Genomic DNA, 25,170 nt, shown 5'->3' with positions numbered 1-25,170 from the left:
ACTGGCCTTGAATGATATTGTTCGATGGAAACTATGGTACGAGGCTCTCCAGTTCGAACAGGACTACAAGGGGAAGTCACTTCCTACTCCAGAGCAGCAATACTGGCTCCAGATGGATCTACAAATGCTGTTCCTGGGAAAGCAGCCCTGGGAGGAATGGATGGCCGAATTAGACGGGTTGGTCAAGACAGAGATGTAGGTGGACGAAGGGTACCGGGCACTGCGGTGGTATGTGGCCCAGGTGTGTCCGGAGATGGAGACGGATGATCCTACAGAGAGCTAAGACTACAGCGGCCCTGGATTGTTATTTGAAAGTTTTACACAGGACCCCCACTGTGGGAGTACGGCAGAGTGGCGTCAGGAGGACATACTGGAACACCGAGAGCTGAGGCTGAACCTTACAGAAATACACGGGTTGAGGGACGAACTTGATTACCTAGCTGCCCACGAATGGGAGCTAGAAAAGGCATATAAAAGGCTGTTAGATCTTGTTCAGCAGCATGCCTCAGAGCCTGCAGAGGGATATGGTGCTGCGATCAGGGATTTATTGGACATTTCCTCAGAGGTGTGGCAACCGGAAATGAGCTACCATGAGCTGCTAGACCACGATCAGCAGCCTGTCTCTAAGCTTATGGTCTTGGACAAGGGAGCCACACCAGCAGAAGTGCTGGCAACAGGGCAGAGCGCCAATGGCCTCTGCCCAGCACCTATGATATCTCTGGAGTCCCAGGGAAAGGAGGTAGCCGACCTCTCTCCCCAGTGGCAGAACCAGTTCCAGGGACAGGAGGTAGCCAACCTCTCTCCTCAGAAACAAAGCAGGGCCGATGGAGAGAAGGTAGCTGATCTCTCTCCCCAGCAGAAGGGCCAGTTACAGGGAGAGGCCAACAACAAAAATTGAGTTTTGGGCTGGGCCATCTGACTAACACAGGTGCAAACCAGTGGGAGGTCTGGTACCTGGTTAGTCTACCCCAGGGGGGGGGGGAATTAACGGATGCTTCTGTTACTTTTGTACTTGGAGAGGACTGCAGGCCAGCCTCCTCCCCACCTAATATGGACCCTGGAACTTGAGGGGATTCTATGATTTGGGAGGCGGATGCCCAGTTTACATTTGGAGTACTTTTTCCCTGGATTCAGGTTTACCCCGTTTCCATGAATTCCCAGAGACTCTGAGAACTGGAGGGCCCTGAAACAGAGTTTTGTTTCCTGTGTTTGTTGTAGTATAAGATGACAGCCCAATCCAGCATTGCCTGCTCCACCCCCCCCTAGACTCAGAGACTCAGAATGTTTGGGCTGATTGCAACCTCCTGCTCTAATGCTGGGACTTCCTGCTGTTATGTTTGAGCTGATTGCAACCTCCTGCTCTAATGCTGGGACTTCCTGCTGTTATGTGTCTGGAAATGTATAAAAGCTGTGTTTTCTGTGCAATAAAGCAGTTCCTATTTTAACCCTCAAGCATTAAGTCTTGGCTAATGTTCTTGGAGATAGCTATAACAACTTACTGCAGCCTTTATTCTAAAGGTATCCAGCGGAGGTTCATTAGTTGGCATTTGGCAGGAGGAAGCGGACTTTAGCAGGTATACCCAGTCTGGGGTACCGAGACCCACTACAGAGGGCAAATATCATGCTTGCGTAATAAATATTTTGCACTCTACCCTTAGTAAATAAATCATTCCTAAACAGTTCAAACATTATATACACCTAATAACCACCACACATTCATATCAATGTATCAAATGCAAAATCTTTAGTTGATTTGATGAGGGACAAAAACTCACTTTTCCCAGTAATTATTCAGTTCAAATTCTGAATTGAGTACTAAAGGGACCCTTAAAAATCCACATTTCCCTTTTATTTAAAAGTATTAACCTGTCTCGACCATGCTTTGGACGCAGCACCTTTGAAACTTGTCACATCTTTATTATGGAATTGCATAAAATTCTGCACCAATGGAATGGAGGATGTATCTATATTGATCATGGAAAGATGTTACCTAATCCTAATAGCACGTGTAGTAAGACCTACATATTGAACCCTGCACAGTTCACAGGTTTAAAAAAAAAAAAATCACGTGGCTAGATTTAAACAATAATTCATGCAGAATGACTGATTGCTCAACATTGATCTAAAATTGTCAGAGAATATTATATAATCACATTCCCTGCCACACCTAAACATGCACTTGCACAATAGTCACGAGCTGTGATCAATTTGTGCTTTTCTCAATACTCTGGGGGAAATGTAATTGCGTAAATTTATATTTCTTCTATCAGTCTGTTATCTGCAATCAACATATTGAAATGTTTTCTTTTTAATAATCTGGCATATCTATGTATATTGACTGCTGAAATATATTACAAAGGTTACACTTGCCAAACTCTACTATAGATATATAGGTATAGAAATATATATATATATTAAAAAAATTTAAATGAACATTATTATATATATATATATATATATATATATAAAATTATAATTTTTTGAAATGTGAAGAACATAGGAATGTAAAATATGCGTAACTTGCTTCATGTAACTGGCTTTAAGTCTAACATGACAGGTTTGCGCACATGAAAATTTAGTAATCTTGAGGAGCATTCTGGAAATTTTAAAAATAAGATATTAAAAAATATGGGGGGAACTTCTGGGCAGCGTCCATGACAGGACGCATCTCTGCATGCTGCTCCAGCTTTTCAATTATAAACTTTACAATATGCCTACCACTAGCCTTATTTAGAGGAATAATCCTTAGAATTGAACTCTCCTGTTGTTGGTACACATAACAAGCCTACTATTTGTTTGAACTGCTGTTGGCATCAGCGCTCGGAACGGCTATTCCATCTAAGCTCTAACTATACCCCCGGCGGGGCTCTCTGGGCCCTGTCGTTAAGCGGCACTCTATGTCCCTAATAAGTGTCTTTGTACTCTTCTATCCAATGTGCTGACCTGCAACCTATATGAGAGATCACTATGGACAAGACCAGTTGTAACGCTGTTTTGCAAGCACTGCGTGACCTCCTCTCCGATCACCATGCGGCCTTGGAAAAAGAGCTGATAGCAGCATATGATTTCGGAGTCCTCATAGCGCCTCAACAAACCACAGCGGCCAGGTCTATTTCAGAGACACATCTAGGTGATAGTGTTCTGGGGCCCCGGCACTATAAACTTATCCTGGCTGAGACGCCTAACCCACTCACTACCACAGGACCTATGGTTGGGCAGGAGGCCTCCGCAGATGCAAAATCCACACAGCCTACCGTCGATTATACAGCCGCTGCAACTTACGGTAAGGGGAATGTAGGTGAGACCCAGTCAGCTTCTTTTCTCATCGGGGACAATGCACACAAGAGAGCCCACGCAAAACATCCACTCTGTGATCATGGAGGTAAAGAGACACAGCCACGGAGACCCGAAGTGATTATACAATTTGGAAAAAGCCCCGGTCGCACTGATGGGCGGCTGTTCAATCGGGACACTGCTTGGACACAGAGACATTGTCTTGCTGCCATCACAGATGGAGGATTTAGATTTTGGGCTACATGGCAAGCAATTCATAAAACTGATTATGGCAGGGACATCCGCACAGGAGTTGGCTGAGTTGATGTGGTTAATTAGTGCCACGCTAAATATTGTATTTACAGTTACCCAGCTTTGTCTGCAAGTTTTTCTACTATTATTCTTAGTGTGGTATAGTCTGAATTTCTCAATGGTTCTTTATGTTGTTTTACTTCTGTCTATATATAAGCCATAGTCTTTTCTTATATTTTGTCCTCCAACATACAGGAGTATGTCTCTCCTCATAACCTTTAACTGCTTACATTGTGACACTACCCTCAAAGTATATGTTTACTCAAGGCTTACTTTATTGTATTATACACTTGTTGTGTGGTGGTGCATGGCCTGCGGCCGGGGTCGTGCACTTTACGCAGAGTATCATAACAAGCTTTTATACCTAACAGAACAGGCTGGGTAATTCTGGGTCTAAACTGCAGTTATCCATATAGGTAACTTCTAAAGATATTGTAATTAATGTGGCTAATCCCTTACATCCATAGTTAAGCACAGATTTTAAGTTTGGGAGATTGCACCAAAAACCCTCTTTCTTTTTTTCCCATCTTGTTCATGCTAAACGGTTGCACAAAAAGTCCTGAGATTACCCTTTTTTTCTAAGTGGGTCAGCACAGAGAATTTATATTACAGCATATAATATCATTATTTTATCAAGTTAGTAACAAATATTCTAAACTGTAATTTATCTGTTCAAATATTTTACCTTTTGTTACCCCCTTAACTATGCCTTGTTACTACAAAGCATTCAAATTACTTCTCGGTAAACTTCTTACAGTTATCAGTAATAGCACTCTACTACATTTCTAAAAAAGAGGTTCTCATTTAAAGATCCAAAAGTGGTCTTTTATACTTCAAATAGCCCCCTATTTATGATTATACACCACTAGTTGAGGTCCAAGAGTGGCCTCTGTTACCATCTAGGGAGCATACAGAGTATTAGGCATTGTATTTTCACAACGTTATTTTGAATTATTTTTCTTCAGGTATGCATTGTGTCTTTATTCAATCCTATGTTATACCCTACCTGTTATTTTCTTATTGTGACGCTTTGTTTATTATACTATATGTATGCCTTATTTTGAACCTCAATAAAAAAAAAAAAAATATTATCAATCATTATTAAAAATTATTATAGATACTGTAAAAAATATATATTCTATGGATTTTTTAACGTTTTACAGTATCTATAATAATTTTCAATAATTATTATTAATATTTTTTAATATTCTACATTTAATAATTTGTTACCTTTAAATTGCCTTTAGGAGTGAAATACTTACCTCTAGAGTGCCGGAGAGCCGTGCTAATCCCGACACTTCTGCACAGAGCCCTGGGCCGCGCTAACAGAAGGCTTAGCATGGCAGTTCCCAGAGCCTGCGTTAATAGAGAAGGTTCTATAACACAGGCCCTGGGATCCGCCAGGCAAAGCTTCCTATTAGCACAGCACAGGTCTCTGTGAAGAAGGGTCAGTATTAATGCAGCTCTCCAGCTCACTAGAAGCAAGTATAAGGCTACAGTAAAACTTTTCACCTGTAGCAAAGGAACATGTACATTTGTTTAATGAAAGCTAATGTTAATGTTCCATGTATAATCTGTATTCATTTTGTTTAAAACAAATACAGAATAGTGAAGCAGACAAATATTCAGAAAACTAATTTTTCTGAATATTTGTCCCAAAGATTTGGATGAACCACATTTTTCACTTCTTCACAAGTCTACTATATACAGAAAAAAAAACTAATTTAATGGCCAAAAACACAATATTGTACGATCTGACTCCCAGGGTAAAGCCACTTACATGTTTAATATGATATCCAGGGATATCTGTACTGTGTCAGAATGTCATCCAAAAAGTATAAAGATTGGCAATTGAGAAAGAAATCAGTAACTATTTCCTACCAGAATAACTAGATTTGAAAAGACAAGTTCTCATTGTCAATACAGGAGATAGAAAAATGGTCAGCTACTTGCCCTGTTTTATTGTTTGAACAGCTTGTGGAAGCAAAACAACTAGAGGAAATATATAAACTACCCTGAACCTCTAAGGAATTGTGGTTGTTATAGTATTAATCAAGCATGGGGATCGCTGCTTCTAGTGCCTTAATTGGCAACTTAGCAACTTTCCCTTGATTCCGTCAGAACTAATTGTAGGAAACGTTATTACTGGGAAATACCAGGAAAACACCATTGTGAAGAGATCACTTTCAAGAATAAATCTTCTTATACCATAGAACATCTGAGAGTTCAAATGACCTGGAGTATGAATTGCAGGAATCACCTTAAAGTGATGGTAAACTCTCCCATTTATAAAAGCTGAGCTGGAATGTTAGAGATATTTTAGATGGAGTTAATTCATCAGTTGTAATGAAGTTGCACTATAACTTACTTTTTAATTTATATGTAAAATTCAAATACCCCACGCTCCACCGCTCACTTCAAAAGTATATTTTTCTGTAAGCTAACGGTTTGAACTGTTCTCCAATCAGCGCACTAGCTACAACAAAAGTACCATATAGAAAGAGCACTGATTGGAGAACAGTTCAAACCGTTAGCTCACAGAAAAACTTACTTTTGAAGTGGGTGGTGGAGCGTGGGGTATTTGAATTTCATATCTATATTAAAAAGTAAGTTATAGAGCATCTTCATTACATCTGATGAATTAAACTCTATCTAAAATATCACTAACATTCCGGGTCTGATTTTATAAAGGGGAGAGTTTACCATCACTTTAAGATGGTTTTCTGCAAATCAGAAGAAACAGGTTCAGCCTGAAAACTTGCATCCAGTACTTTAAGCTAATTCAAAGGAAGGACAATCTGCAGATAATTAGAAGCCTTTAATAAATAAATTAGGCTCTTGTTTAAAAAAAATGAATAGAGGCTTTTCTACAATTATAATCTAATATTCATTGAAAACGTAACATAATCCAGACATTTAGCTTTCAAAACATTATTAACTTCTATTAAGTTTTTTTTGTGCTAATAGTTCTCAAGAACCATCTTATCTGGTTGGATGACATCTATTTTATTTAAATTACATTATTTAAATTACATTTTTATTTTAATAGGTTTTCAGTAAATATGGGATTTTATTTGAAACAAAGCTACCCTTCATGTTTGGAAAGAGAGCTAAAGGATTTATAGAAGGCTGCTAATTAACCACAGATGATTATTTTCTTTTAAACAGTATAAAGTAACCTCCCTTATAGTTATGTGTAAACACTTTATTGTTTCTTGATCTAGTTGGATACAAATATCACACAGGTAACAGAAGGGGCCACCAGGTGTTTACAGCAATAAATATTACTCAGCTTAAAATATTCATGGGAAGCCTTGAAATTATTTCAATCCATGCCATACTGAAGAATGGAATCCAAAGTGTTTTTGAGAAAATTATTTACCTTGGAGTACCCAGACCTTGCCAACCACAGAATAAAGAAAGCCCTTAACAGATGAGGGAGATTAAAGGTCTAAGACAAATATAAGTTACTTTGGTTTCACTATGATTGTATGCTCATATGAAAAAGCATTATATGAAACTGCAAATTAAACTACATACAAAGTATCTGTCATTAAGCCTAGCACCAAAAAGCTACCTTATCACAAGGAATATTTATGTATTAGAGATGCCTTACAACCTTCACTGTCTTATAAATGATTAATGATGATAGAAATACTATTTTCAAATTTACATTCTGATAAGGTCCATGGAAATAAACCCATTTTGTTGGTAATAAATACTGTTTGGATACATGAAAGGCACCAGTGTGTAACAAGGCTCACATAAAATTGTCAAAATAGAAAGTTGATGCTATAGTAGATCAGACCAAAAGGCACTACTAGGACCTTAGTAATGATTATTTAAGAGCACTGGCTTGCTTGAATGGAAAAACAACAAACTGGAAACAATTCCTAACTGTAAATTGTAGAAATTGTAAAGATGTGGATGTATAAAAACATGAAATATGAATCCTTCAGATTTAATTTGACTATAAATTAACCAGGTTCTAGTCCTTTCACAGTTTAAAGTTAGATACTTTTGGAACATAGTTGCTTTCTTTGGAACAATAAAAGGTTTGGTTAAAACTATGTCCTTTTAAATGAATATCCCTGAATCACAGCCCAAGACTCATTTTCTTTCACCAGTTTCCTAGGCCCAATATTAGGAAAGTTTTGAAAGTTATGTTTATTTACAAAACATCTTAACCTAAAATCTTAGCCTAAAGGAAGAGGATGGGAGGGAATTCCTTGATCAATAAGTCTCGATTGGAACATTTTATGAAGCTTTTTATATAGCACATACACTTTAGAATCTATTTTTCCAGCTCAAGTATAGTTACAACCACATTGAAATACTGGTCTCTGTAAGGACTAAGCTTAGCTTTGCTATTATAGCCCTGTTGCAAGATAAAACCTCTGCCATCAGTAATATTCTCCAGTTATTTCTCTAGCTCACTCCACTAGCATCCTTTGACATGCACAAAGGTCTGCCTTTCCCATTCACTAAACAGCCCCTTCTAAACATAGTCTACATTGTCTTGCATTTTCTAGGCATGAAAGGTATAGTAGTGCCAAATAGAAAGGTAGAATATCACACTGTGTCTGTATATATTGGAAGGCAATCCCCATAGGAAGTGATAACATTCCAAAATGGATTTCATCTCTAAAATTCGACAGCTGTAAACAAGTTTCCCAAAAATCGGTTTACAGTTGTTAAATATTTATCAGGACAGAAACTGGAAATCCAACTGAAATTGACATATTCAATGGTCATTTTACACCTCTTACGGTTATATAGCAGTTGTTTAGAATTAACCCTTTGTACAGTGTAAAGGAGATCATCGTTTACATGTGGATATTAACCTATTATAATCCAAATCCATTCTGATAGCTGGTAAACAATACACATTCCATTTGTATTTAGGCATGATGGATATACTGGGCATTTGCTTCAGGACTATATTGACACTTTTAGTATTTGAAAAGTATTTTTTTTTCATTATTTCCAATTATTGATTGAGAAAGCACTGTTATGGCAAGATATGATGCTTAAATCAAGAAGAAACTTTCTTTTAGAATGGGATTTTAACAGTTCTCACACTGTAAATCGTGAATCCACTAAGGGACGAGCCACAAAAATTTTGCTAAAACTGGAAAACCACATTCTTGTGAATGGGTTTTGTCTTTGCTGAATTTCTATTACTGTAAGTAGATTGGGTCATGAGGTTTGAGATATTGTAAATTGCCTTTTTTAAACCCACAATTATTGTGCCTTCTAACAAGACGGAATGCCAAACGGTGAAGACGTGGTTCGGTTTGAAATCCCAGTTTTATAACCACTGTTCTCTTTAAAGCCTTGCTACAAGCACATAGTTCAGCTTGAAATCCAAGTCATAAAGATGCAATTCTGTCTGGAATCTGGTTTGTACTGAAACTGACACACAATATTATGCAAGTGTGAATTAGAAAAAAACATTTTTCAGAACACAATTTCTAAACACCATTTCTAGATGCTGAGGTTGTGATTTCCATTTTGTCTCTTTTTTACTGCAGATTCCTTTAGCTGTACGGGATATCATGTATTTAATACATAAGTAATTTTACATATACATTTGTAAATATGTATCCTGTCCACTACAGATGAACTATGCAATACTGATAAATACAGTTTTAATACATCTAGATCATGTGTGTGTGAAGATACACTTTTAAAATGTCGTCTGTGGCCATTTCATAGTGTCTCGTACATATGCAGCAATACCAAATTATTTCAAATATTATTGCAATACTCAAAAAGGTCAATTTGGAATTTTATCAAGTGCCTTTAGGTGCCAAAATTAATATGTTTAAAATAGTCCAAAAATTTGTTGAAAAGTATTGAGAAAATGGATGGTAATCACAGTTCCATGTTAAAAATAGGGCTTTTAGTTGAGCCAAAAATGTTGCCACAGCTCTAAGAAGAGCCAAAAACTTGTGATTGTTATTGTGCTTACACAAAAGTGTCCTTTCTTGGCAAAAACATGTTGAAAACAATTGGCTGATAGAGTGAAATAACCCCTAATATTTCTAAATTACTCTAAAGTTTCCCTTTAAAAAAAAAAAGTTTTAAACGGACAGTCAAGTCCAAAAACAAAAAACCTTTCATGTTTCAAATAGGGCATGCAATTTTAAACAACTTTCCAATTTACTTTTATCACCATTTTTGCTTTGTTCTCTTGGTATTCTTAGTTGAAAGCTAAACCTCGGAAGGCTCATATGATAATTTCTAAGTCCTTGAAGGCAGCCTCTTGTCACGTGCTATTTGCTTTTTACAACAGGGGAGAGCTAGTTCATGTAGGCCATATAGATAACATTGTGATCACGCCCGTAGCTTATGGCAGACACTGCACTAATTGGCTAAAATGAAAGTCAATAGATAATAAATAAAATATCATGTGATCAGGGGAATGTCAAAAGATGCTTAGGTACAAGTTAATCACAGAGGTAAAAAGTATATTAATATAACAGTGTTGGTTCCGCAAAACTGGGGAATGGGTAATAAAGGGATTATCTATCTTTTTAAACAACAAAAATTCTGGTGTTGACTGTCCCTTTAATAATCAGTTTATATTCATGCATTAGACAATGTAAAGAATCTGCACATAGAGTGATTCAGGAAGATACATGCATTGAAAAAGTTATATGAGTTGTGTGTTGTACAGTGAAACATATTATTTTTCTTCCCCACAAGTTCTCTGACAAATACTCATATTTAGACTGGGTGGGGAACTGAGAATGCAGATAGACATTTGTAGCTCCATCTGCTGGTATATTATAACATAAAGTGGTTATTTCACTGATAGCGAGGAATTAAAATTGGTAAAACCATGTCACATTCTGTCACTTTTTTTCCAATTATGCACTATAGTATATTTGTCACGTATGTACTGTATGTGTAAAATAATTACATTATATTTTTCTTTGCAGCTCCAGTCTATTTGACTTGCTGAGTACACAGAATTCATAAATACTTCATTGCATCTGTGAAGTCTCTTACGTTTCAAAGTTTTTTGCATATATTACATTGGATGGTTTTGTAATTTTATTTTGATTGCTCTCTTATGTATTCAAGGATTTTTTTCATTATACCATTATACTTGACAATGGAGCTTATTCTATGCATCAAGAAGTGAATATTTGCTAGAAAGATGTGGCTCCATTGGTTCTAATGGAGCTGAACTTGCTGGTCACTACTCTGATAAGGGGTGGTTACAAATCTTTATGAATTGTGCTATTTCTAAGTTTCACCAAGTTTTTTTGTAGCCAGATATGAGTTTCAAATACTTGTTTTTTCTTTCATGAAGACCATTAAAAAAGGCAAAACAAATAATACCAAAAAATTAAAATTGAAATGTTTGAAAATTACATTATTTATTTATTTATTTAATTAAACACTCTCCAAACATTAAAAACATGATCCCAGTGTAAATATGTGAATGATTTTCGTCTTTTTGCATTACTTAACATTTTCTCTCAGAGTCCTACTAGCTATCTGTAAATATGTGAATGATTTTCATCTTTTTGCATTACTTAACATTTTCTCTCAGAGTCCTACTAGCTATCACTTACTGTAACACACTTTTAAGCCTTAGATATTTTGAAAGCCTGTCATAACTCGAAAATCTTTTAAAAATGATGTGTTAGCTGAAAGGCAATATTTTTTTATTTTTTTTTTAAAAAAGGAGCCTTTGGGCACCACACAGTAGTTTATCAAATGTATACGTTGTTTATGTACAAAGTGTCAACGCTGCATTTTCTGCAATTTCAGAATATTATCACCCGATACGGATTCTTTGATGTGGTGACATTATGTAAATGTACATGTTTTCTCAACTACTGGGATAACAACTGGTCTAACTTCCTATAATTCTGCTACTAATAAATTAAAGGAACATTAACCCATTCAGGGCTGAAGCATTTATCACACCTGTGCGTGATTCACATAAATCATATATTTTTTCAGCAGATTATGCACATTCAAAATATATTTTTAGAATGAAGAAATAAAAAAAAAGAACATCCTGAATTTAAAAGGTTAATTTGTACCATTTTTTTTTCAACATGTAATGTGAAAAATTTGCAAACACTGTATGCTTCCACTTTTAGTTTGAGGTCACCTTCCAAAAAACACTTTCATTTATAATTCTATAAGTATGTTTTGCACTGATAAATATTTATTCAAAGATGAAATGTAATTTTGCCAATTGCTTAAAGAGATATGAAACCTAAATTTTTCTGTCATGATTCAGATAGAGCATGTGATTTTAAACAGCTTTCTAATTTACGTCTATTATCCATTTTTCTTCATTCTCGTTGTATCTTTTGTTTAAAAACAGGGATGTAATGCTTAGGAGTCAGCCCATTTCTAGAACACTATATGGGAACAGTTTTACAAAAATGGTATCCATTTGCAAGAGCTCTAGGTATCTCTTCAACACAGAATATCATGGGAACGAAGCAAGTTTGATAACAGAAATAAAATGGAACCTTTTATAAAATGGTATGCTCAGTCTGAATCACAAATGAGAATGTTTGGGTCTCATATCCCTTTAATATTACTTAGGAAGTACATATATTACAATAACAAAAGCTTACTTAAAGGGGCATGGAACCTAATTTTTTTCTTTCATGATTTAGAACATGCAGTTTTTAACAACTTTCTAATTTACTTCTATTATCTAATTTGCTTCATTCTCTTGATATTCTTAGCTGAAAAGCATATCTAGATAGGCTCAGTAGCTGCTGATTGGTTGCTGCACATAGATGCCTCCTGTGATTGGCTTTCTTCAACAAAGGATATCTAAAAAATGAAGCAAATTAGATAATAGAAGTAAATTGGAAGTTGTTTAAAATTGTATTCTCTATCTGAATCATGAAAGAAAAAAATTGGGGTTAGTGTCTCTTTAATTTCCTTTTAAAATGGAAACTGCATCCATGTCTAAGCTTTAGGAAAATAATACCTTTTTATGTTATAAAAATGTCTACAATTGCATTATTTTAACAATTTCATTATAAAACAATATTATAAAATATTTTGACACTCTATTACTTTATATTGATGTAGCCTTGAAAGTTAAAGAAATATTAGGACTCATACAGAATATTAGTGCACCATGTTCAACAACTTGAAGATTACAATTGCTATATCAGATATTTTTGTGAGAGACATTTTGGAGCAAACTATAGATCTTACACAACTTTGTATTTTGTATATTGTGACAGCTTGATATGACCATCTCATTGTTTAACATAAAATATTCAAAGAATCTTTACAAGCTTCAAATTCCACTGCATGGACTTTTATTACTTGACAGCTGTTTTAAACTGTCTTAACATGTTACATCTTCATCACAAAAGTTTTGTGAGAAGTCTTTTTTTATTTGTAACAGTTTGTCTGATACCTTCAAACTTCCGTCACCCTGTTTATATGTAGGTAAGGGTTAACTAACTTGTAATCGGATTATGGAAATTGTAATACCACTGAATGTATTATCTTGCAACATTTATCACACACATAGAAGCAGCTACCATGTAAAGTGAAGTTAGCCATAAAGAAAGGGAAGCCTGCATCCTTATGTAGACCACTAGGGAGAAACTGAAGACCAGGGTCATTTTTCTTTTCCAGGAATAAGTTTTCTCTATATGTCAAGCCTGGGAATTTGAAAAAGGGGAGTGGGGACAAATACCCTCCCTGAAATGGTGATGTTTATATTCAAGCATAATGTCAGTAAGCTGCCATTTTTAAAATGTTGTTCTGCTAATGTGTACAACAAGCAACTCTCCTGCTGCACATGATGCCCTGATATTATTTTGTTCATGGCATTTTACTTTTTGACAAACTTTACTCCAAACAATTCCTACTTTACTAGTTTACTTCATGATGTTCTAAATTGTAAGTAAACTACAAATACATCATTTGCTATTGAAATATTGTGAACACTTTTCAAAGGATAGGAAACATCCTGTAATTACAATTTTTGTTGTATTGCAATAAACTAACATACTGGGCTCCATTTGTTAAGCAGCTGATGCAGCTTTGGAGGCCCATCATTTCAGATTCACCACCTTTTAGGTGGCGGATTGAAATCATCCAGATCCGATCCGATCGGGATGATTGACTGCTAGAAACCAGAAATGCTTGTGCAATGATAAATGCAGATAAATCAACCCCACTGTGTGAGTTTGAAAATCTTTCAAATGCATTATCACTGTGTTTGCTGCATTTGTTTTTCAATTTCCAAACTCCACCCATTACTTGCCTTATTTGGAGGAGCTACTTAGGACGTATTACTGAGAAGACAAGCCTAGCCAGAGTAATAACATTAGCAAAATCCTTATTGCATTATCAGATAATCTCTACTGCAGTTAATTCGGGATACATTTACATCAGGGTTGGTCTTGTGAAGCTACTATGTGCACTTCCAGTTGTCAAGATTGGAAAATCTTTCAGGCTTTAAATACAGGAAAAAGGGGGTCAAATAAAATAATGCAAGTCTTCTAAAGTTGCAAATGAAATATATAAAATGTAAATGTTACAGGTTTAGGGCTATTAGCATAGACAATTCCCTTTTAGAGTGTTTGTTAAGGTCCTTTCACTAATGATAACACCTTGTATAACAAGAGTTGTCAATATATATGCCCAAGGCATACACAAATGGAAGTATAACCTAATTAAAAAAATATCTCTCCATAGCAAATCCAGGTAGTTGGCTTATGTTTATGATCCCAAAGAACTGGCTCATGTGTATTAACTGCTTCATATTCGTCATGTGCATCACGACCTGTGTGCACATGACAAGCCCTTTTTGTCATGCAAGAGGATTGACGATCAATAGCTGTTTTCAGCGATCCCTCGCACTCGAGGCCGGGGATCATTAGTGGCCTAGTGGGGGGCACTCCAAGGCTTCATGGGAGTGCCGGTGACATCACCACATATGACATCACTCCATGAAGCCTGAGTGTGGCACTCACTAGGTCACCAACAATCTCCGGCCTGTATGGAGTTCACTGTGGTAACTGTAAACACCTTGCAAGAAAAAAAGTGCTTTTATTTCTGTACTGCATAATGGATCCTTTTCTATCTATATTATAACTCAAAACAGCCTGTATAGGCCCCTATTTTCCATATGGCTACCGTTGATGACATTTTAGTAAGGTGATCACAGTAACAGCAGTGGTCACGGACATTTTCAATATTATTTACTAAAATCTAGGTGAAAATATATCAAAAAAAATGTTTTACAGTTTGCCACAGCTATCAATAATTGTCAACATTTGAAACTTTTTCCCAGGGACACTTTGCATAGCTCCACTCATTCAGATAGACCCCCAACAAGCTCATTAAATACTAGTAGTATAATTTAGCCATACTGATTGTTAAAGTAATAGGAGAGTCAAATGTAATCTTTAATGAGTCAGATACAGCATGCCATTTTAACCCCTTAATGACCACAGCACTTTTCCATTTTCTGTCTGTTTGGGACCAAGGCTATTTTTACATTTTTGCGGTGTTTGTGTTTAGCTGTAATTTTCCTCTTGCTCATTTACTGTACCCACACATATTATATACCGTTTTTCTCGCCATTAAATGTACTTTCTAAAGATACCATTATTTTCATCATATCTTATAATTTACTATAAAAAAAATTATAAAATATGAGGAAAAATGGAAAAAAACACACTTTTTCTAACTTTGACCCCAAAAATCTGTTACATATCTACAACCACCAAAAAACACCCATGCTAAATAGTTTCTAAATTTTGTCCTGAGTTTAGAAATACCCAATGTTTACATCTTCTTTGCTTTTTTTGCAAGTTATAGGGCCATAAATACAAGTAGCACTTTGCTATTTCCAAACCATTTTTTTTCAAAATTAGCGCTAGTTACATTAGAACACTAATATCTTTCAGGAATCGCTGAATATCCCTTGACATGTATATATTTTTTTTAGTAGACATCCCAAAGTATTGATATAGGCCAATTTTGGTATATTTCATTCCACCATTCCCCCGCCAAATGCGATCAAATACAAAAAATCGTTCACTTTTTCACAAATTTTTTCACAAACTTTCGGTGTCTCACTGAAATTATTTACAAATAGCTTGTGCAATTATGGCATAAATGGTTGTAAATTCTTCTCTGGGATCCCCTTTGTTCAGAAATAGCAGACATATATAGCTTTGGCGTTGCTTTTTGGTAATTAGAAGGTCGCTAAATGCCACTGCGCACCACACGTGTATTATGCCCAGCAGTTAAGGGGTTAATTAGGGAGCTTTTAGGGAGCTTGTAGGGTTAATTTTAGCTTTAGTGTAGTGTAGTAGACAACCCCAAGTATTGATCTAGGCCAATTTTGGTATATTTCATGCCACCATTTCACCGCCAAATGCGATCAAATAAAAAAAAACGTTAAATTTTTCACAATTTTTGGTTTCTCACCAAAATGATTTACAAACAGCTTGTGCAATTATGGCACAAATGGTTGTAAATGCTTCTCTGGGATCCCCTTTGTTCAGAAATAGCAGCCATATATGGCTTTGGCATTGCTGTTTGGTAATTAGAAGGCCACTAAATGCCGCTGCGCACCACACGTGTATTATGCCCAGCAGTGCAGGGGTTAATTAGGGAGCTTGTAGGGAGCTTGTATGGTTAATTTTAGCTTTAGTATAGTGTAGTACACAACCCAAAGTATTGATCTAGGCCCATTTTGGTATATTTCATGCCACCATTTTACCGCCAAATGCGATCAAATTAAAAAAAAAATGTTACATTTTTCACAATTTTAGGTTTCTCACTGAAAACATTTACAAACAGTTTGTGCAATTATGGTACAAATGGTTGTAAATGCTTCTCTGGGATCTCCTTTGTTCAGAAATAGCAGACATATATGACTTTGGCGTTGCTTTCTGGTAATTAGAAGACCGCTAAATGCTGCTGCGCCTCACACGTGTATTATGGCTAGCAGTGAAGGGGTTAATTAGGGAGTTTGTAGGGAGCTTGCAGGGTTAATTTTAGCTTTAGTGTAGAGATCAGCCTCCCACCTGACACATCCCACCCCCTGATCCCTCCCAAACAGCTCCCTTCCCTCCCCCACCCCACAATTGTCCCCGCCATCTTAAGTACTGGCAGAAAGTCTGCCAGTACTAAAATAAAAGTACTAAAATAAAAAAAATAAACAATTTTTAGCATATTTACATATGCTACTGTGTAGGATCCCCCCCTTAGCCCCCAACCTGCCTGATCCCCCCAAAACCGCTCTCTAACCCTCCCCTCTGCCTTATTGGGGGCCATCTTGGGTACTGGCAGCTGTCTGCCAGTACCCAGTTTGCAAAAAAATATGTTTTATTTTATTTTTTACCCGTTTTTTTCTGTAGTGTAGCTTCCCCCTCCCCACAGCCCAACACCCACCACCTAACTTATTTATTTTTTTCGTTTGATTTATTTATTTTATGCTATTTTTTTTATCATTTTCCTACAATTTTTTTCTGTAGTGTAGCGGTTCCCACCCGCTCCCTCCCCGTGCACGCGCCCGCCCCCGCCCTCCCGTGCACGTGCGCGCGTCAGTGCGCGCCCCCTGGCCTCCCCGCCCACGATCCCGCCCCCCTCCACATCACGAAGGGCCATCGATGGCCGCCACCCGCCTCCCGGTCCGGCTCCCACCCACCAACGCTATAAGCCACCGATCTCCGGTGCAGAGAGGGCCACAGAGTGGCTCTCTCTGCACCGGATGGCTTAAAACGGTTATTGCAGGATGCCTCCATATCGAGGCATCACTGCAATAACCGGAAAGCAGCTGGAAGTGAGCAGGATCGCTTCCAGCTGCTTTCCACACCGAGGACGTGCAGGGTACGTTCTCAGGCATTAACTGCCTTTTTTTTAAGGACGTACCCTGCACGTCCTCGGTCGTTAAGGGGTTAAATTCACTTACTTGTTATTTGTTATTTGCTCACCAGATATGCTCAGCTAGCTTCCAGTAATGCACTTTAACTATGTGTTTAATCCCTTTGCAGTGGTTAAACAGATGGCTATATGCAAGCAATAGTGCAATAATAAAATTGCTCTAATATGTAGAGTATTTTCTTTTTGCTCTGTTATAGCCTTTAATGCAGGGTAAATCATGGACATGTGCTCATGATTTACAAACTGTGCACACATTTTCATAAAAAAAATACAAGAAATTGGGAAAGAGTGCACAAAAATTATTAAATCCTCAACAAGTTTTTATAAATTGTGGGCACATTTATTTAAATTTAACCACAAAGTAAACATTTTACAAAGTGGCCACTCTGGGGTTCTATACAGGGAGTGCAGAATTATTAGGCAAGTTGTATTTTTGAGGATTAATTTTATTATTGAACAACAACCATGTTCTCAATGAACCCAAAAAACTCATTAATATCAAAGCTGAATAGTTTTGGAAGTAGTTTTTAGTTTGTTTTTAGTTATAGCTATTTTAGGGGGATATCTGTGTGTGCAGGTGACTATTACTGTGCATAATTATTAGGCAACTTAACAAAAAACAAATATATACCCATTTCAATTATTTATTTTTACCAGTGAAACCAATATAACATCTCAACATTCACAAATATACATTTCTGACATTCAAAAACAAAACAAAAACAAATCAGTGACCAATATAGCCACCTTTCTTTGCAAGGACACTCAAAAGCCTGCCATCCATGGATTCTGTCAGTGTTTTGATCTGTTCACCATCAACATTGCGTGCTGCAGCAACCACAGCCTCCCAGACACTGTTCAGAGAGTTGTACTGTTTTCCCTCCTTGTAAATCTCACATTTGATGATGGACCACAGGTTCTCAATGGGGTTCAGATCAGGCGAACAAGGAGGCCATGTCATTAGATTTTCTTCTTTTATACCCTTTCTTGCCAGCCACGCTGTGGAGTACTTGGACGCATGTGATGGAGCATTGTCCTGCATGAAAATCATGTTTTTCTTGAAGGATGCAGACTTCTTCCTGTACCACTGCTTGAAGAAGGTGTCTTCCAGAAACTGGCAGTAGGACTGGGAGTTGAGCTTGACTCCATCCTCAACCCGAAAAGGCCCCACAAGCTCATCTTTGATGATACCAGCCCAAACCAGTACTCCACCTCCACCTTGCTGGCGTCTGAGTCGGACTGGAGCTCTCTGCCCTTTACCAATCCAGCCACGGGCCCATCCATCTGGCCCATCAAGACTCACTCTCATTTCATCAGTCCATAAAACCTTAGAAAAATCAGTCTTGAGATATTTCTTGGCCCAGTCTTGACGTTTCAGCTTGTGTGTCTTGTTCAGTGGTGGTCGTCTTTCAGCCTTTCTTACCTTGGCCATGTCTCTGAGTATTGCACACCTTGTGCTTTTGGGCACTCCAGTGATGTTTCAGCTCTGAAATATGGCCAAACTGGTGGCAAGTGGCATCTTGGCAGCTGCACGCTTGACTTTTCTCAGTTCATGGGCAGTTATTTTGCGCCTTGGTTTTTCCACACGCTTCTTGCGACCCTGTTGACTTTTTTGAATGAAACGCTTGATTGTTCGATGATCACGCTTCAGAAGCTTTGCAATTTTAAGAGTGCTGCATCCCTCTGCAAGATATCTCACTATTTTTGACTTTTCTGAGCCTGTCAAGTCCTTCTTTTGACCCATTTTGCCAAAGGAAAGGAAGTTGCCTAATAATTATGCACACCTGATATAGGGTGTTGATGTCATTAGACCACACCCCTTCTCATGACAGAGATGCCCATCACCTAATATGCTTAATTGGTAGTAGGCTTTCAAGCCTATACAGCTTGGAGTAAGACAACATGCATAAAGAGGATGATGTGGTCAAAATACTCATTTGCCTAATAATTCTGCACACAGTGTATAAAACAGCATCTCAGCTATAGTGAAAAAGGAGGAAGTGTAGGCAAATCTATAAAGAATTAAGTACACAAAACGGATAAGTGACCTTAAAGGGACAATAAACCCCAAAATTTTCTTTCATGATTCAGATAGAAAATACAATTTTAAACAACATTCCAATTTACTTCTATCATCTAATTTGCTTCATTGTTTAGATATCTTTTGTTAAAGAAATAGCAATGCACATAGGTGAGCCAATCACATGAGGCATCTATGTGCAGCCACAAATCAGAAGCTACTTAGCCTATCTAGATATGCTTTTCCATTAAAGAATATCAAGAGAATGAAACAAATTAGATAATAGAAGTAAATTAGAAAGTTGTTTAAAATGGTATTCTCCATCTGAATCATGAACTAATTTTTTGGGGTTTAATGTCCCTTTATTCCATAGACATTACTATAGCAAGCAATGTCATTCTCTCTGATTGCCCACACAAGTGATTTGCTATCAACTTTCAATGGATTTTGTTTATTTGCCAAAAAAGGAGGCAGCTGTAAATCTCTCTAAAGTTGATCCAAGTTATAAATCAGATTATTTTCTTTACACAGAACTGTTTTTGGGGCTAATAAAACAATGCTTGTTTAAGTTTGACCTGTGTTTGTGAAGATAATGATAATATTAACTCACACTATTTCAGTGTCACACACTTTATTTTTGTTATTTTTTTTCCAGGTCACACTATGTACCAGTAAAATCACACTATAAAGTAAAAATCATATTGTGCAACTTTTTGCAGTTGTCATATCTAGCAAATAATGTGGTTCTGTCACCAAATCACCAAAATGTCATGAAATAGTTAAAACATATCTTCCAAATATTGTAGACTGTATATTCTTCGGAGCAGAAACCTCCTCCAATCTGTTTAATTTGTTAGTCTGTTTTTATAAATCTGTATTTTTACCTACAAATTAGTGTTGTTACTTAAAGGGACAGTTCACCCAAATATTTTCTCCCCTTTAAATTATTCCCAATGATCCATTTTACCTGCTAGAGTTTATTAAATTGTGTACAAGTAGCTCCTTTACTACTATTTCAGCATTTGAAATAGCTGATTTAGCCTGTGGTATAGCCACCTAAACTGAAAGTTTCGATACTGGAGTATATGCTATTGACAAGCCTAAGTAAACACAGCCAGCAAAAGAAGTTACAATCTCAGTGGGCTTCAGGCTAGTTAAGCAATAAAATGCTAATTTTTTCCATTGTTCTCTCTATGTATTGAGGTTTGGTGTTCCAGACAAATATAAGGAGTCAAGTCTGTGTACACAAAGTTATAACATAATGAGATCTGATATTACCTTTAGGTTCAACCCATTGTAATAGGCAGTGGTTTAAAAGCACAAAACCAGCTACTTCATATCTATACTATAATTGCGTTTGTAATGTCTGTCGCCGTCAGCAGTTGCACACGCATCCTCAATGGAATGTTGGCAGCGCGAGGACAAAATAATTCACCTGGATGCAGTCACCCTGCCATTTTCGGAATCCACAGGTGGTGAAAGAATCCACCAAAGATGGATGCAGCGAAGGCAAACGGAGCATTACAAAAGAAAAAACTAACCGCCCGCATCAAGTATTAAAAATAAATAAATAAACGCCTGCATCAAGTATTAAAGAAAAAAACAAAAAAAAGCCTGCACGAAGTATAACAAAAAAAAAACAACCTCCCGCACGAAGTATTAAAACATACACCGCAAACCCCCACATCGCAAAATGATAAAGTAAATAACCCCTTAATCCCTTAACCGTCAACCAACCACATCACAATAAACCTAATTACCCTATTAACCCCTAAACCGCAAACCCCCCACATCGCAATAAACATAATTAACCTATTAACCCCTAAACCACAAAACCCCCACATCGCAATAAACCTATTTACCCTATTAATCCCTAAACTGCAAAAACCCCACATCACAATAAACCTTATTAACCTATTAACCCCTTAAACTGCGAAAACCCAAAACGCAAATAACTAAATAAATTACTAAGACCCCTAACCCAAAACCCTCTAAACTAACACCCCCTAAATTAAAACAAATTAACTAAACTAAAAATTACTAAAGTTACAAAAAATTAAAAAAAGCTAAGATTACAAAAAATAAAAAGGCTAACATTACAGAAAATAACAAACAAAAATTACCAAAGTTTACAAAATTAAACCTAGCCCCTATAAAAATAAAAAAGCTCCCCCAAAATAAAAACACCCCCTACTCTAAGAATAAACTACCAGTAGCCCTTAAAAAGGCTTTTTGCAGGGCATTGCCCCAAGATAAACAGCTCTTTTATATTAAAAATACAGTCCTCCTTAACAGTAAACCCTCCCCACCCACCAAACCCCCTAAAAAAAAAGAACCTAAAACTAAAAAACCTAAACTACCCATTGCCCTGAAAAGGGCATTTGTTTGGGCATTGCCCTTAAAAGGGCTTTTAGCTCTTTTACTGCCCATCCCTAATCTAAATAAAACAACCGCCGCAAAAAAAACTTAAAAAAACCTAAGTCTAACCCCCAGGTTGGTACTCACGGTTGCTGAAGTCCGGCAGAGAAGGTCCTGTCCCATGCGGTGAAGTCTTCTTCCAAGCGGAACCTCTTCTTTCTTCTTCCAGGAAGATCTGGCGTGGAGCAGAGGGCGGAGCTGAAGATTGATGACTGCGGAGCTGAAGACCGGCGACCCTGGAACTGAAGACCAGCGATCCTGGAACTGAAGACTGGCGACCAAAGAGCCATGGAGCGTGGAGGATTCTCTTTGTACGATCACCACCGTAAACTGGATAGTGAATTCAAGGTTCACGATTAAAGATGGCGACCCTTGAATTACTATTGGCTGATTTGATTTTTAAAATTCAAATCAGCCAATAGGATTAGAGCTACTCAAATCCTATTGGCTGTTCAAATCAGCCAATAGGATGAGAGCAAGTGAAATCTTATTGGTTGGGGAAGTCAATAGGATTTCACTTGCACTTTCTCCCATCCTATTGGCTGATGTGAAAATGTCAGCCAATAGGAATGCAAGGTACCCCAATAAATATGGGGTACCTTGCATTTAATCTTCAGTGTGCGGCGGACGATCGCATGGAGAGAAACCTCCACACTGCTGCAGAGCTCCGCCACCAAGGACCATCGCCGCCTCCGAGGATCGCCAAATCTGGAAACACCGCTCTGCATCTCTGCTCCACGCCGCCTTTGCTGTGGATGAAGTTGATGGAACCTTCTGGAAGAAGATCTTCTCTGCCGGACTTCAGGACCTGTGAGTATCTATTGGGGGCTTTAGTGTTAGTTTTTTTTTACATTTTTATGTTTTTTGTTTTTTTTTAACTTTGGATGGGCAATGTGGTAGTGGAGTTTTTTTTAGTGTAAGTTTTTTTATTTTGGGGGATTTGGTGGGTGGGGGGATTTTACTGTTAGAGGGGACTTGGTGTATTTTGGGTGTAAAAAAGCTGATTATCTTGGGGCAATGCCCTGCAAAAAGCTCTTTTAAGGGCTACTGGTAGTTCATTCTTATATTAGGGGTGTTTTTATTTTGGTGGGCTTTTAATTTTCATAGGGATTAGGTTTAATTTTTAAAAATTTGGTAATTTGATTTTTTATTTTCTGTAATGTTAGCCTTTTTTATTTTTTTGTAAACTTAGCTTTTTTGTAACTTTAGAATTTATTAGTTTAGGTAATTTGGGTTAATTTAAGGGGGTGTTAGGTTAGGGAGTGTTAGGTTAGGGTGATTAGTTATTTAAATAGTTATTTGCATTGTGGGTTTCGGCAGTTTAGGGGTTAATAAGCTAATTAGGTTTATTGCAATGTGGGGGTTTTGCCGTTTAGGGGTTAATAGGTTAATAATGTTTATTGCGATGTGGGGGTTTTGGGGTTAATAGGATAATTAGGTTTATTGTGATGTGGTTTTTTTGCGGTTTAGGGGTAAATAGGGTAATTAGGTTTAGTGTGATGTGGGGGTTTTGCTGTTTAGGGGTTAATAGGGTAATTAGGTTTATTGCGATGTGGGTGGTTGATGGTTAAGGGGTTATTTATTTTATTTTTACTTGTGATTTTTTTGGGGATGGCGGAAATATAGGTAAAGAAGTGTTAGGTTTATTATTGGCAGGCGGCTCAGTCTACACATTATTTATACAGTCACAACGCATAGTGACTGTATAAATAATGTAGACATTAACACTTCTATAATAAGCATTTATTATATAGAAAATATTTTTGATATATTTAGAAAGTAGTCCATTAAAATTATAGTATTGCTACACCTGTAGCTTAAATATTTAGATAAAAGAAGAGTTACACAATAGGTTGTTTCTATATCTGTAGCTTAAAAAATAATTAGACTGCCCTTTGGGCAGGCTTATCAACTAGTACACAAATAAACCTGAAAATGCAATTTCTGAAATATTTTATACTCTGCAGCTGGTATAACAAGTCATTGAAAATACATTAATGGAAAAACAATTTTACAGTGTGCTGTCCCTTTAATTCTTTTCATGTACCCAGTGCTATCCATTTTGTTGGTGCTTATTAATAATAATAATAATAATAATAATAATATACTAGATTTCATAAACTGTATTTAGCATGTATTTAAAGTAGACATCTGCATTTGTTAATAAACAAATGCTATTTTAACAACAAAAAAATATTCATTACTTTTTGATGAAAATGAATAACAAACTGTCCCTTTAACTAAAAAACAAATTAACTAAAAAAAATTAAACTAATACATTTGTTAATATTATTTAATTCATTTGATTCAATTTCTTTAAGATGGAGCCTGAAAGCCAATAGAAACAGATCATAAAGCTTGTGGTTTTGATTGATGTTTCCGTCAGTCTGTGATTTGTGACGTTTTCTGACCAATCCTGGGCGCGATCCGATATAGATCGCAGTTTGCGGCGCAAGCGAGGGAACCGGCGTCGCCCGCAGTTTCAGCTCGCAACTCGAGCTATCCCATATAGGTCGCCGTCAGATGCTAACGTGCCGTAAGTCTGACAAACCAGCGATGTCCAGAAATCTGCGCAAGTACAAATTTCTGGCATCGCCAGTGACTTGCGGCACGTTAGAATCTGCCGGCGCCTATAAAACCTGACTAAAGTCTAAAACACCCGCACTGTCTAACACGCCTCCCTAACATAGCCCGCACTGTCTAACACGCCTCCCTAACATAGTCCGCACTGTCTAACACGCCTCCCTAACATAGCCCGCACTGTCTAACCCTCTATCCGCTATCCCCCCTCACTAGCCTAACAATAAAAAAGCTATTAACCCCTAAACCGCCGCTCCCATACCCCGCCGCCAGCTATATTATATCTATAACCCCCTAAAGTGAGCCCCTAACACCGCCGCCATCTATATTAAAATTATTAACCCCTAATGTAAGCCCCTTACACCGCCGCCATCTCTATTAAAATGATTAACCCCTAATTTAATCTACCAACCCCGCCGCCAGCTATATTATCTATATTAACCCTAAGTATATTATAGTTAATATAGTTATTACATTATATATATTAACTATATTAACCCTAATTATATTAGGGTTAATATAGTTAATATAGTTACTATAGTATTTATATTAACTATATTAACTCTATCTAACCCTAACTAAATTTATATTAAATTAATCTAATTCATTTATAAACTAAAATATTCCTATTTAAATCTAAATACTTACCT

This window comes from Bombina bombina, chromosome 3 (genome assembly GCF_027579735.1).
Source record: "Bombina bombina isolate aBomBom1 chromosome 3, aBomBom1.pri, whole genome shotgun sequence".
Classification (NCBI taxonomy): Eukaryota; Metazoa; Chordata; class Amphibia; order Anura; family Bombinatoridae; genus Bombina; species Bombina bombina.
The sequence above is the reverse complement of the archived record's forward strand: the minus strand, read 5'-3'. Positions refer to the sequence as shown.